The following is an 11771-nucleotide window of genomic DNA, read 5'->3' as shown; positions in this document are numbered from 1 at the left end:
GCTGGGTGAGATGGTGTGTGTGTGTGTGTGTGTGTGATGAAAAGCAGGAAGAAACACAGAAGAATGTCACTCGGCCCCTCTGGCTCCTGCATGATGGGTTGCCACACTCAAAGAGCTCAGGAAGGATGCTGTGTGTGTGTGTGTATGTGTATGTGTATGTGTTTATGTGTGTGTGTGTGTATGTGTGTACATAGGGATAGTGTTGGAGTTGTTAACTCTCTTTAACCAAATACATATGTGTGAAAGGACATAAAGACACTTCAGTGTGTGTGTGTGTGTGTGTGTGTGTGTGAACTTAACTTTAAAGTGAAGGCTCCACCTGTTTTATCTCTTTGGGGCCCAGGACTTCATCGCCAGCCTGCTGCCTTGTTACATAATCAGCAATAACACACCCATACTCACACACACACACTCACTCACACACTCACACACACAGTGTATCGTTATCACCGCGGTGATCGTCTGAAGTAGATAGATAGAGATAGATAGATACTTTATTGATCCCCAAGGGGAAATTCAAGGTCTCAGTAGCATACAGACATCACACACAACATGCACTTACAGCAGAAATGGTAAATATAAGTATAAGTATAAACATATAACCAAACTCCACTGTACAATAGAGACAGTAGAAGATAAGAAAAACTAACAAAACTAAATACTAAATATACTATATAAATTACAGTTTTTTACAATTGTTTACGCACGTTTTCAAAACTCTGTGTCTATTTTTCAAAACTCCACACACAAAACCCACAACTGCTCACACAAAATGCAAAATGCCTCACATCTCCAGCAAAATGACACACAACATTCAAAATGTCAAAAACACATCTTTAAAGCAAACATTCGCCTCACATTACAAACACTTTTGTCATAATATGACATTTTGGATACATCATGTACACACTGTTGCTCAAAACCTAAAGCTCTTCTGTCTTATGCTTTCTATATATATTTCCATACAAGAGTGAAAGTTATGGTATCAACAAAGAGAAGTTGAAATACACAGTAAAAATGCAAGCAATATTGAAACCAAAAACAGTGATTTTTCCCAAATAATTTGCTGTTGCGTATACAGTATTTTACAGCAAACAAGAAAAAAAGCAAAAAAGAATACAGTGACCACCAGATGTACATGGAGTTTTGAAAACACTGATTTTGTTTTTTTCCAAAGACAAGTGTGTGTGTGTGTGTGTGGGGAGGTTCGTGTACAGTATGTATTCATAGGCCTATAGACCCTTTCAACTGCAGAAACAAACAATTCTACAGTAAGCGTTCCTAAGGCATTTCTGGAGGCACAGACAAATGTATTGAGCTAATGGTACTGTAACATGGGGACAATCAAAAATAGAGTAAAAGACAAATTTTACATAAAGTCAACTTTTTTTGTAGAACATTACTGTAAGCTAAAGTCCGATTACTGTAATTTTCAAGTATCTGCATTGGTTCTGAATATTTCAACCGAAATCCTCTAGGAGCAGATTGAAAGGGTCCATACCTATATAGAGTGTATATCTATTCATAGACCTATACTAAGGCAATGATTGGATGGTGTTCAGTAAAATAAAAAGTGTTTACACATGTGAAGAGAAAGAGTGGACGACTGGTGATTTAGTGTGGCATTTTGATGGGTTGTGTTTGAAGAACGAAATCAAGTTACTTCCTGTTAGATTTTTGTGTGTTAGGTAGAAAATTGTGTGTGGTGTTTTGCAAAATGTGTTTTAGTCCATTGAAAACTGAGTCAAACACTGAGAATTAGTGTATGGTTTTGAAGATTTGGTGTCGGGTTATGATGTTTGGAGGACATGTTTAGAAAATTGTGTGACAAGCAAAGATTTAGTGTGTAAGCAGTTGAAAAAAACTGTAAATGTAAAAAATCCAGTGTGCTTGAGGGTGATCAAGCATGAGACGCTTGTAGTGACAGGGCCTGTAGTTCTGTGTGCATGGTGAGGTGCTCAAGAGAGTGAGTGTCATGGTGAAGGTGCAAAAGTAGTCCAACAGTAGTCCTGTAGTTGGTTGATTCTCCAACTACAGGCACTTTTGTGTCCTTGTGGTTGTTTTTGTGGAAAAATATAATATTTTTGTTTCAATCATGTCAATTTGCAAAGGCCAGATCACCAGCATCCTATAAAAATTAATCATGCCTATATATTCTGATTTACTGCTCTTAGAGGGGCTTTTATCAGTGGATTTGGCGGTTTTGAGCTTGTCCCCAATCCAGACTTGTAACCTTTAACTGTTAAAATACACTAAAGACAAATAAAACCTAGATGATTTTGTACTATGTTTGTTGCAAGAAAGAGTTAAATAAACACATACCATTTCAATTTCTAATGCAAATAATATATTTATACTATTATAATATATATATATATTTTAGGGAAAACATCAGTGTCCCCAGGTTTTCCGTCATTTCATTTCCCACACAAACTATTTCCAGTAATATGTACTTTTTTACCTAAAAAGGTTTATTTGTTTACCAGGGGAAAACATAGTGTTCCTAAAGAGGAAGGTTGATGGCAAATATCAGAGACATATGGTGATCAGAAACTGAAGAAAAATCATTGTAACCATCACTTGAGAATAGAGTATTTTTATTCAACGTCATTTCCACCACAGCTGTAACTTTGTCAAAATATGCAAAACTAGATGTACCGCAGAGCGGTACAAAATATGACCGCCGCCCAGTCCAGCACATGTTTTCCACAAAAATAAGTCACGCTGAAAGGCCTATATGATTCTAACTGTCTCACTGAATTGCATTATGCACACTCAATTCTCACTGGTATCTGCTAGACAACAAGTACCAAAACATGATTAGTTCATAGATTTCACATGTAATATACATTTTATACAACCCCACCCCCATCTTGCCTGTTCATAATTCTGAGATAGCTCTGCGGTACCTCTAGTTTATGTATACTTAAAATAAAGAGTACTTTTGATTATGAAAAACATAATTAATTGTACCGAGCAACTTCAAGCAATATACATTTAGTTCACAAAGTCTTAGGATTTGTAATGTGGTATGATTAGGTAGTCATAGACATGGTAACTGATATATAATGTAACATAATGAATTATATTGTATAATCTGCAAATAAAGGACATCATTTGAGGTGGAAATGACACTTTTCCCTTACGCTTTAGAAAACTGATAAAAAATAACAATATTCCATGTCATGCAATTGTGCCCAGTATCATACTTTGTTTCAAGACATAGTAATGAGTTAATCAATGATTTTGAATGTGTGTTTGGAGATAATTAATTTTCTAAAAGTTGAAAGGCCAAAAGAGCCCGGAGTTGAAGAAACACCCAGTTCTGTGTGTATGGTAAGATGCTCAAGAGAGTGAGTGTCATGGTGAAGGTGCAAAAAGTAGTCCAACATTAGTCCAACAGTGCAAGAGTGCAAGAGTAAGGTCTAGAGACCAGCATAAATAATTTGGACAAATAGGAGAGTATAATGTAGACAAGGTAATATAAAAAACTATAAAAAACTATATCAGTGCAAGAACAGGATGAGGTAATAGGGTTACGGTCAGACACCAAACAGGACGAGGACCACAAAAGCGTCACGTTAGAAAGTTTATTTAAGGGTTGGGGGTTACGGGAGTTCCAGGGGTTTCAGGGGTTACGGGGGTTCCAGGGGTTCCAAGAGTCTGCGTGTGTGTGTTCTCCCAGTAGCCGAGCAGCGAGGCCAGGAGCTGGATGATCCGGGAAGTCCTGGGGGAAACACACGGAGGTGATTAGAGTGGAGAGCAGTAGGGATGGCAAGTCTGACACGAGGCACCGAAGCTCGTGTCACTTCCGCGAAGCAAACTGCTTCGGCACAATGTATCGGAGCGCGTATCAAAGTTGTAAGGTCACGTGACTGATGACGTACGAAGCTTCGGACGTCACTGAAAAGTTTAAATGGGACATTTGACACAGGGGCACCGGTGCTTGTATCAAATCCCTAAAGCGTTACGTGTCCGATAAACCGTTAAAGTCCCCAACACATATGTTTTGTTGCACAAGCACCCTTCTAAAATTGTAGCCCTACACAAGCACTTCACAATCCCCACTGTACACAATGCCCCATGTTTTCACAACCCCCACTGTTCACAATGCCCTTTATATGTTTTTTGTTATCTGACACTGCTATGGTCATCTGCAGCAATTAGCCTACGTTATTTTGCAAAACATCAAATGAAGTCTTAAACAAAACCACTATAGAGAAGCATGCAATATCAAATAATGCTAACGCATGGCAATTATGAACATGGCGGGATTTGAACCCCGGCATGCGGTATACGAACACGCTACCACCCTCCCAAGGCCATTTTGAGATTTTCACGGAAACATAGCATTATTTAAAACCAAGCACATTACATTTTCAATTCGAATCATTAGAAGCATATCAAAACTATAATGTTTATTCCAATGACTGTAGGCCTAATAGTTTTTACTCAAAAGGGAACAGAACACGTTGTCTCTCCGCTCTGTTTTACCAGTGTCAGAGAAGGGCCATTTGGTCGGCATGTGGCTTCGTCTGTGATTGTTTAATCGCTAATGAGGGCCGCCGTTATGTCTGCTAACCACCAGATGTCACTGTTTTGTATTCAATGCTTTGACACTTCGAAACACTTACGATACAATCAGGAAGAACCTTCCAAAGCCTCGTGGGGCTTCATTCGCCCAACCCTAGAGAGTAGAGTGGAGCATCGTAGGACCAGGTGGAGGTGATCAGACAGTAGAGAGAGCAGGCAGCCAAGTGGCACAGAATGGGATTCAAACAGCGTGCGTTACCAGGCAGAGAGAGCTCACAGCCATTCAGTATTGTAGCAGAAGCCATTGATCAGAGCGGTAGAAAAACAGAGTGGCGACACTCCCACAGACTTCCATAGGAAACAATGACGGCGCTTTTTCCAGGCTACTTCGGCGTTATGCAGAGCTCAAAAGTCCCTAACTTTGACATTCACGGCTTTAGCCCCATTCACTTCCATTGCTTTCTGCCTGATATTGTCAGTGGTAAGTAGACGAAGGTATGACGTTTTTTCAATTGGCATATGCATTTCCTATACCAATGGTCATATGCATTTCCTATACCAATTCACATATGCATTTCCTATACCAATTGGCATATGCATTTCCTATACCAATTGGCATATGCATTTCCTATACCAATGGTCATATGCATTTCCTATACCAATGGTCATATGCATTTCCTATACCAATTGGCATATGCATTTCCTATACCAATGGGCATATGCATTTCCTATACCAATGGGCATATGCATTTCCTATACCAATGGTCATATGCATTTCCTATACCAATGGGCATATGCATTTCCTATACCAATGGTCATATGCATTTCCTATACCAATTGGCATATGCATTTCCTATACCAATTGGCACATGCATTTCCTATACCGACTGCACTAGTAGATACTGGTATTGTTCTTTGAGGTTTTTGTGCTGCTTGTTTAACTGATATTTGTTGCTTAAATGTTGACCGAAATTTTAAAGGCAAAAGTTAGCCTGCAAACCTTGATGTGGAGAGAGGCTAGCTTAAAGATAATGTTCCTACGTCAATAATGAATTTCAGACAAAACACATTTGGTTAGCCTATTGTAGTAGGGGAACTTTGGATGATAGGTTGGTTGTCAACAGGTTTTTATTATGTTTATAATGGTATCCTTTTCAAACCTGATTGCGTTAGCTTACTAGCTTACGTTAGCTAGTCAGCTCATTCACTTACATAGTGTTAACGTTAGACATGCTATGAGGGGGAACACAAACTTTATCTTGATAAAATACATTTCATACAGCATGGTAACTCTATATTCAGATGTGCTGGTTATCAATGGGTTTGTGATTAATGCTCTTCGGGTGAAAAATCGAGGAAATGAATGTGATTATTGTCTTTAAACCTGATATAGATTAGCTTGCTAGATGGCGAGTTTTTTGGCGTTATGAACTGAACCGTGGGCTGAACATGACATGAAGTAGGCTAGTGTCCACGACTCATGAACGAGGGGATTTCAGTTATGAATTTCAGGGGAAGCAGTAGGAGCAAAACCTAGACTATTATAAGTTATTGTTGTTGTTACTGGTGAGTGGCTCTTGTGTCCCTTGCCAGCCCAGTCCTGTGCCACTATCACTGTTCCAAACAAGGCGAGTGTGGCACAAGCGTGGTCGTGGGACAGTATAGCGTCTGCATAGTAGCCTACAGTAGGATTTTTTGCTCCAATTGATGATCGGTTTCAGTTAATTTAGTTTTCAGTAATTTTGCATTTCGTGTTGGTGTTCTTGGTGTAATAATTTTGATTGCTTTATCTGCCAAGTAATTTGCCAAATACAAGTTTGCGTGGAAGGGACTGACGTGACAAGAGGGCCTTTCATTAGGTCAGTGATCTTTGTAAGTAGGACAAATGTCTTTTTTTGGATAACTGAAAAGTGTAGTCAGGTTGATAGGGCATAGATCACTCTGAAAGTAATCCCCAACAAAATTCTTCATGTTGTTATTGTTATAGTTTTTGTGTGGACTTGTGGCACCCCCAACCAGCCTTGCAAATGGTCAGCTGTGTATGGGTATGTAAAACTTGCTGGAGATGGCCTCTTGCTGGAGATGACCTCTTGCTGGAGATGGCCTCTTGCTTAGGTTTCTGTGTTACCTGCTCTGTTCTCTCCCTCCATTCTCCACTGTGCCTGTTCTGCTTATCCAGGACCAAGGATGCAGAGGACAAGAAGGGTGTGCGATATATGACTGGAATGGTCAGATAAGATCATTTTTTATGTTTGTCCACACAATGGGGCCCTTACACAAATGGAGTTGTGTTGATCCAGCATCTTCCACACCTCCCATAACACTCCTGACTCCAGCCAAATGTGTTGCATCCCCTTCCACATTGTGTCTTTTGTGTAGTTCACACACAATTGTTGTTCAAACTTTGGAAACTGAAATCTTTTTATTTTTTGGAAACCTAAATGAGTGTCAGACCTCCTTTTTATGTTGCAGTGTCACCATTCCTTCCTCCCAGTCTGCATTTGTTTCTGTTCTTGTTTTAAACACACATTGAAAACTTGATAAAAAATTCTATTGAAAACCTAACATGTATCAGTCATCCTTTTCATGCTGTAGTCTCACCAGCCGGCTGAAAGTTATAAGTATTTTATTGAAATAGTTGATTGCTTATTGAGTTACAAGTGTGTTATTGAAACAGTGGGTGTCTTATCTTGCCGTATTAATCAAAATTTTCACATTTAAGTTGTTATTGATTCTTATTTAGCCTATGTGTTTTTGACATGTTTATGGCTTAGTCTTAAAATGTTACCAAGGCTGTGTGGCCACCTTTAAGCTATTTCTCTAAAATAACTGAACAGATTTAATGCATTGATCAAAGTTTTAAAATTTAAGCGGTTAGGCTACTGAATGCTACTCATATATTTATATATTTGATAGACGTTTATTGCTAGTCTTACAATGATCAAAGTTGTGTGGTAGATTGGGGGGTGGGACACCTTCATTTTCATCTCACCAAACGAACTGAAAAGGACACTGGATCTAATGTCCACACACAAAAAGGATACAAAATGCATAGCCTACGTTTTGACAATGTAAGTAAAGTATATGTAGCGTGATACAGGCAAATGTAGGAATCCAATAACAGCTCATGTCCAGCAAGGAAACAAACGTTCAATGTTAGAACTACCAAAGAAATATTTTAGATCGATGTTGCAAACTAATTATACTAATATATAATATAAATAATATATAATTGACACTATAATATAAGCATGCTAACATGTAATAACACTCGTTTTTGTTTTTTTGCAATGTTTCCCGTTCAATAACGCACTCGCTGCTGTCTATCCCATTGAAATAACACTATTACCTAAAGAGTTGTTTGGAACTATTGAAGTGTATCGCGGAACTACGCGGACCGCTGCGGTGGCGGCGACTTCAAAGAGTGTCGTAACTCTTTTTCTATGGCTCTGCCATTGATCATGTGTGCTAATATAGCATGAAAAACAGTGTAGCAGGAAAACAGTAGTAAAAACATTAGGCTGTGGACATTAGTAAAACAGTAGTAAAGCAGTAGTGGGCAGTCAGTACTCAAACATGGAGAGGGTGAAGAGGCAGACAGACTATGCAGAGAAGTCTATCTCTCCTCTTCCCTTTAGTGAAGCATTAAACAGTTCAATGGCCCTGGGGACAAATGACTTCCTCAGCCTTTCAGTTGTGCATGGCAGTGAGTAGTAGTGCTGTGGAGTGAATGACATTCATTGTCCAAGATGTTGATCAGTTTGTTTAGGGTCCTTTTGTCAGATATTGTAGTGATGGACTCCAGTAACCAAATTCCCCTCACGGGATCAAAAAAGTATATATACTTATACAGTTCAGCTCCCACGACAGAGCCAGCTTTCCTTACCAGCCTGTCAAGTCGCCCCGCATCCTTCTTCTTTGTGCTTCCTCCCCAGCATACCACTGCATAGAAGAGGACGCTGGCCACAACAGACTGGTAGAACATCCTGAGGAGCTTGCAGCCTCCTCCTGACCTCTAAGTTTAGACTTGTGGTCTCCATTCTCCGGTAACACTTGACTTGACGGGTGAGGTCATAACACATTCATAGCAGCTGTCATAAACTGCACATAAAGCGTTGATGACTATTTCATGAGACATGACTCAACATTCATACCAAACCTTTTATGAATGTGGAAGACAGAACGATGACAACTTGTCAAAATAAAAGTCCAACAATTGCAAAGCAGCATTGCCGTTTTTGTTCCAAACCTCTTACCTGATCACGTCACATCTGAGTCAATGGGCTACTCCAGTGCCAAAAAGAAAGAACATGATCAAGCAAATATTTTTTGTTTCATAAAAAATTATTTGTTTTATGATGTAACCTTTGCAGAAAAGTTCTAATCATTTGCTACTGGGAATGTCCATTGTCCAACCGTTCCAGGTTAACAAATATGGGTCAGCTGAATGTAGGCTAGTTTACCTCCCAGTGTTAAACTCAGTGATTACGAATACTTGTTGTACAAGTGACATTCGATGTAGACTTCATAAGATATTCATGAAATATTTACAAAGGCTGGAGAGAAAAAGGGCAATGCTGATTTGCGATTGTTGGACTTTTATTTTGACAAGTTGCCATCGTTCTGTCTTCCACATTCATGAAAGGTTTGGTATGAATGTTGAGTCATGTCTCATGAAACAGTCATGAATGCTTTATGTGCAGTTTATGACAGCTGCTATGAATGTGTTATGAACTCACCCGTCAAGTCAAGTCAAGTCATTTATTTATATAGCACATTTAAAAACAACAGGGGTTGAGCCAAAGTGCTGAACAAAGAAAAAGTTAGCTAATAAGTTATAACAATAAGGCCATACATCTACACAAAGGCCATACATTTACACAAACTAAGTGTGATTATTCGTAGCAAGACAGCATTAGTAGCAGCAACAAGAAAATAGATAAGATAAATAAAAATAAATAAGAAAATTAAAACAAGACCAAAAACATCATGCAGCATTAAAAGCAAGTGAGAAAAAATATGTCTTGAGATTGGATTTGAAGGAGGTAATTGTAGGGGAGGTTTTGATATGTGGAGGAAGGGTATTCCAGAGCTTTGGAGCTGCTACAGAAAAAGCTCGGTCGCCACTGGTTTTTGCCATGGCAATGGGGACAGCAAAGCAGTAGTTGGTCTTGTGACCTGAGTGACCTGGTAGGAGAGTGTGGGGGCAGAAGTTCAGAGATGTAAGGTGGGGCTAAACCTTTAAGGGCTTTAAAAACAAAAAGTAAAATTTTAAACTCAATCCTGAATTTGACTGGAAGCCAGTGTATCTGAGCTAAAATTGGTGTTATGTGATCATTGTTTTTGGTGTTGGTGAGGAGCCTAGCAGCAGCGTTTTGTACAAGCTGGAGTTTATTTAGATTTGATTGTGACATGCCAATGTACGGAGAATTGCAGTAGTCTAAGCGGGAGGAGATGAAGGCATGGACAACACACACACACACACACATACACACACACACACACACACACACACACACACACACACTTGCGCTTCAACACTCAGACACTCACTCATAAGCTTTAAGAGATGAAGGCATTGACAACGGTTTCAAGATTAGTTGCGGACAGAATGGGTTTCAGCTTGGCTATGGTTCAAGGACCCATCCAACTGAACGCCCAGGTTCAGTCGCCTGACGTGATCTCGGAGTTCAAGCTCCTCTAACCAGCTAGAACCAGGAGTAGAACCGCACACACACACATACACACACACCACACACACACACACACACACACCACACACAAGCTCCTCTAACCAGCTAAAACCACACACCTGCTCACTATAACCACACACACACATCCCTATAACCACTCACACACACACACAGACCTATACCCACACACACTCTTCCCTATACCCTCACCCATACACTCACCTACACACATGTAAGATATTTAGCAGATACTTTTATGCAAAGTGACCCATGACCCATGGGACTCAAACCTAACACACACACATACACACACACACAAACATGATCGATCATTCTTGAATTTCCCCTTGGTGATCAATAAAGTATCTATCTATCTACTGTATCTATCATTAGGCAGATATGCTACTGCTTCCACACACACACACAATAATGCTCAACACTCACACACTCACCATAAGCTTTAAGAGATGAAGGCATTGACAACGTTTCAAGATTAGTTATGTGACAGAATGGGTTTCAGCTTGGCTATGGTTCAAGGACCCATCCAACTGAACGCCCAGGTTCAGTCGCCTGACGTGATCTCGGAGTTCAAGCTCCTCTAACCAGCTAGAACCAGGAGTAGAACCGCACACACACACATACACACACACCCCACACACACACACACACACACACCACACACAAGCTCCTCTAACCAGCTAAAACCACACACCTGCTCACTATAACCACACACACACATCCCTATAACCACTCACACACACACACAGACCTATACCCACACACACTCTTCCCTATACCCTCACCCATACACTCACCTACACACATGTAAGATATTTAGCAGATACTTTTATGCAAAGTGACCCATGACCCATGGGACTCCAAAAACACACACACACATACACACACACACAAACATGATCGATCATTCTTGAATTTCCCCTTGGTGATCAATAAAGTATCTATCTATCTACTGTATCTATCATTAGGCAGATATGCTACTGCTTCACACACACACACACTCTTGCGCTTCAACACTCACACACTCACTCATAAGCTTTAACACTCTCACACACTCAGTCATTCACTGAAACACTCATTCATACACTTAGTGTGTGTGTGTGTGTGTGTGTGTGTGTGTGTGTGTTGAATTTCTGAATGTCCACGCTAAGGAAACTCTTGAACACGGATGCACCACGATTGGTCCTCCTGCTTTATGGTCAGTTGATTGGAAACAGCCATCTGTGTGTATGTGTGTGTGTGTGTGTGTGTGTGTGTGTGAGAGTGTGTGTGCCAGTCAGAATGGTCTTATTAAGCAGTCTACTTGAAAGGGACCTCTGGAAGGTTATAATATGCAGACAGGAAGAAGTCTTCGAGAGGCATATTGCACATACACACAGACACACTCTCACACACAGAGCACACACACACACACATACACACGGATGCACACACACGTACACACACACATACACAAACATCAGACATACACACTGTTACAAGTCCATGTCAAAGTAGGGACAGCATAACATAAACAAATTCACCAGA

General features: G+C 40.0%; 1 long non-coding RNA gene across 1 annotated transcript; it reads left to right on the top strand.

Annotated features, from left to right (window-relative positions):
• Positions 1–4303: 4303 nt before the first annotated feature.
• On the top strand, positions 4304–7098 carry LOC125310806. Its single transcript, XR_007196359.1, has 2 exons — positions 4304–5014; positions 6713–7098. It is a non-coding gene; the product is annotated as an uncharacterized LOC125310806 (long non-coding RNA).
• Positions 7099–11771: the final 4673 nt, after the last annotated feature.

The sequence above is a fragment of the Alosa alosa genome, chromosome 17 (assembly GCF_017589495.1).
Source record: "Alosa alosa isolate M-15738 ecotype Scorff River chromosome 17, AALO_Geno_1.1, whole genome shotgun sequence".
Taxonomy (NCBI): Eukaryota; Metazoa; Chordata; class Actinopteri; order Clupeiformes; family Clupeidae; genus Alosa; species Alosa alosa.
Note: the sequence above shows the minus strand (reverse complement) of the source record. Positions and strands in the feature narration are given on the sequence as shown.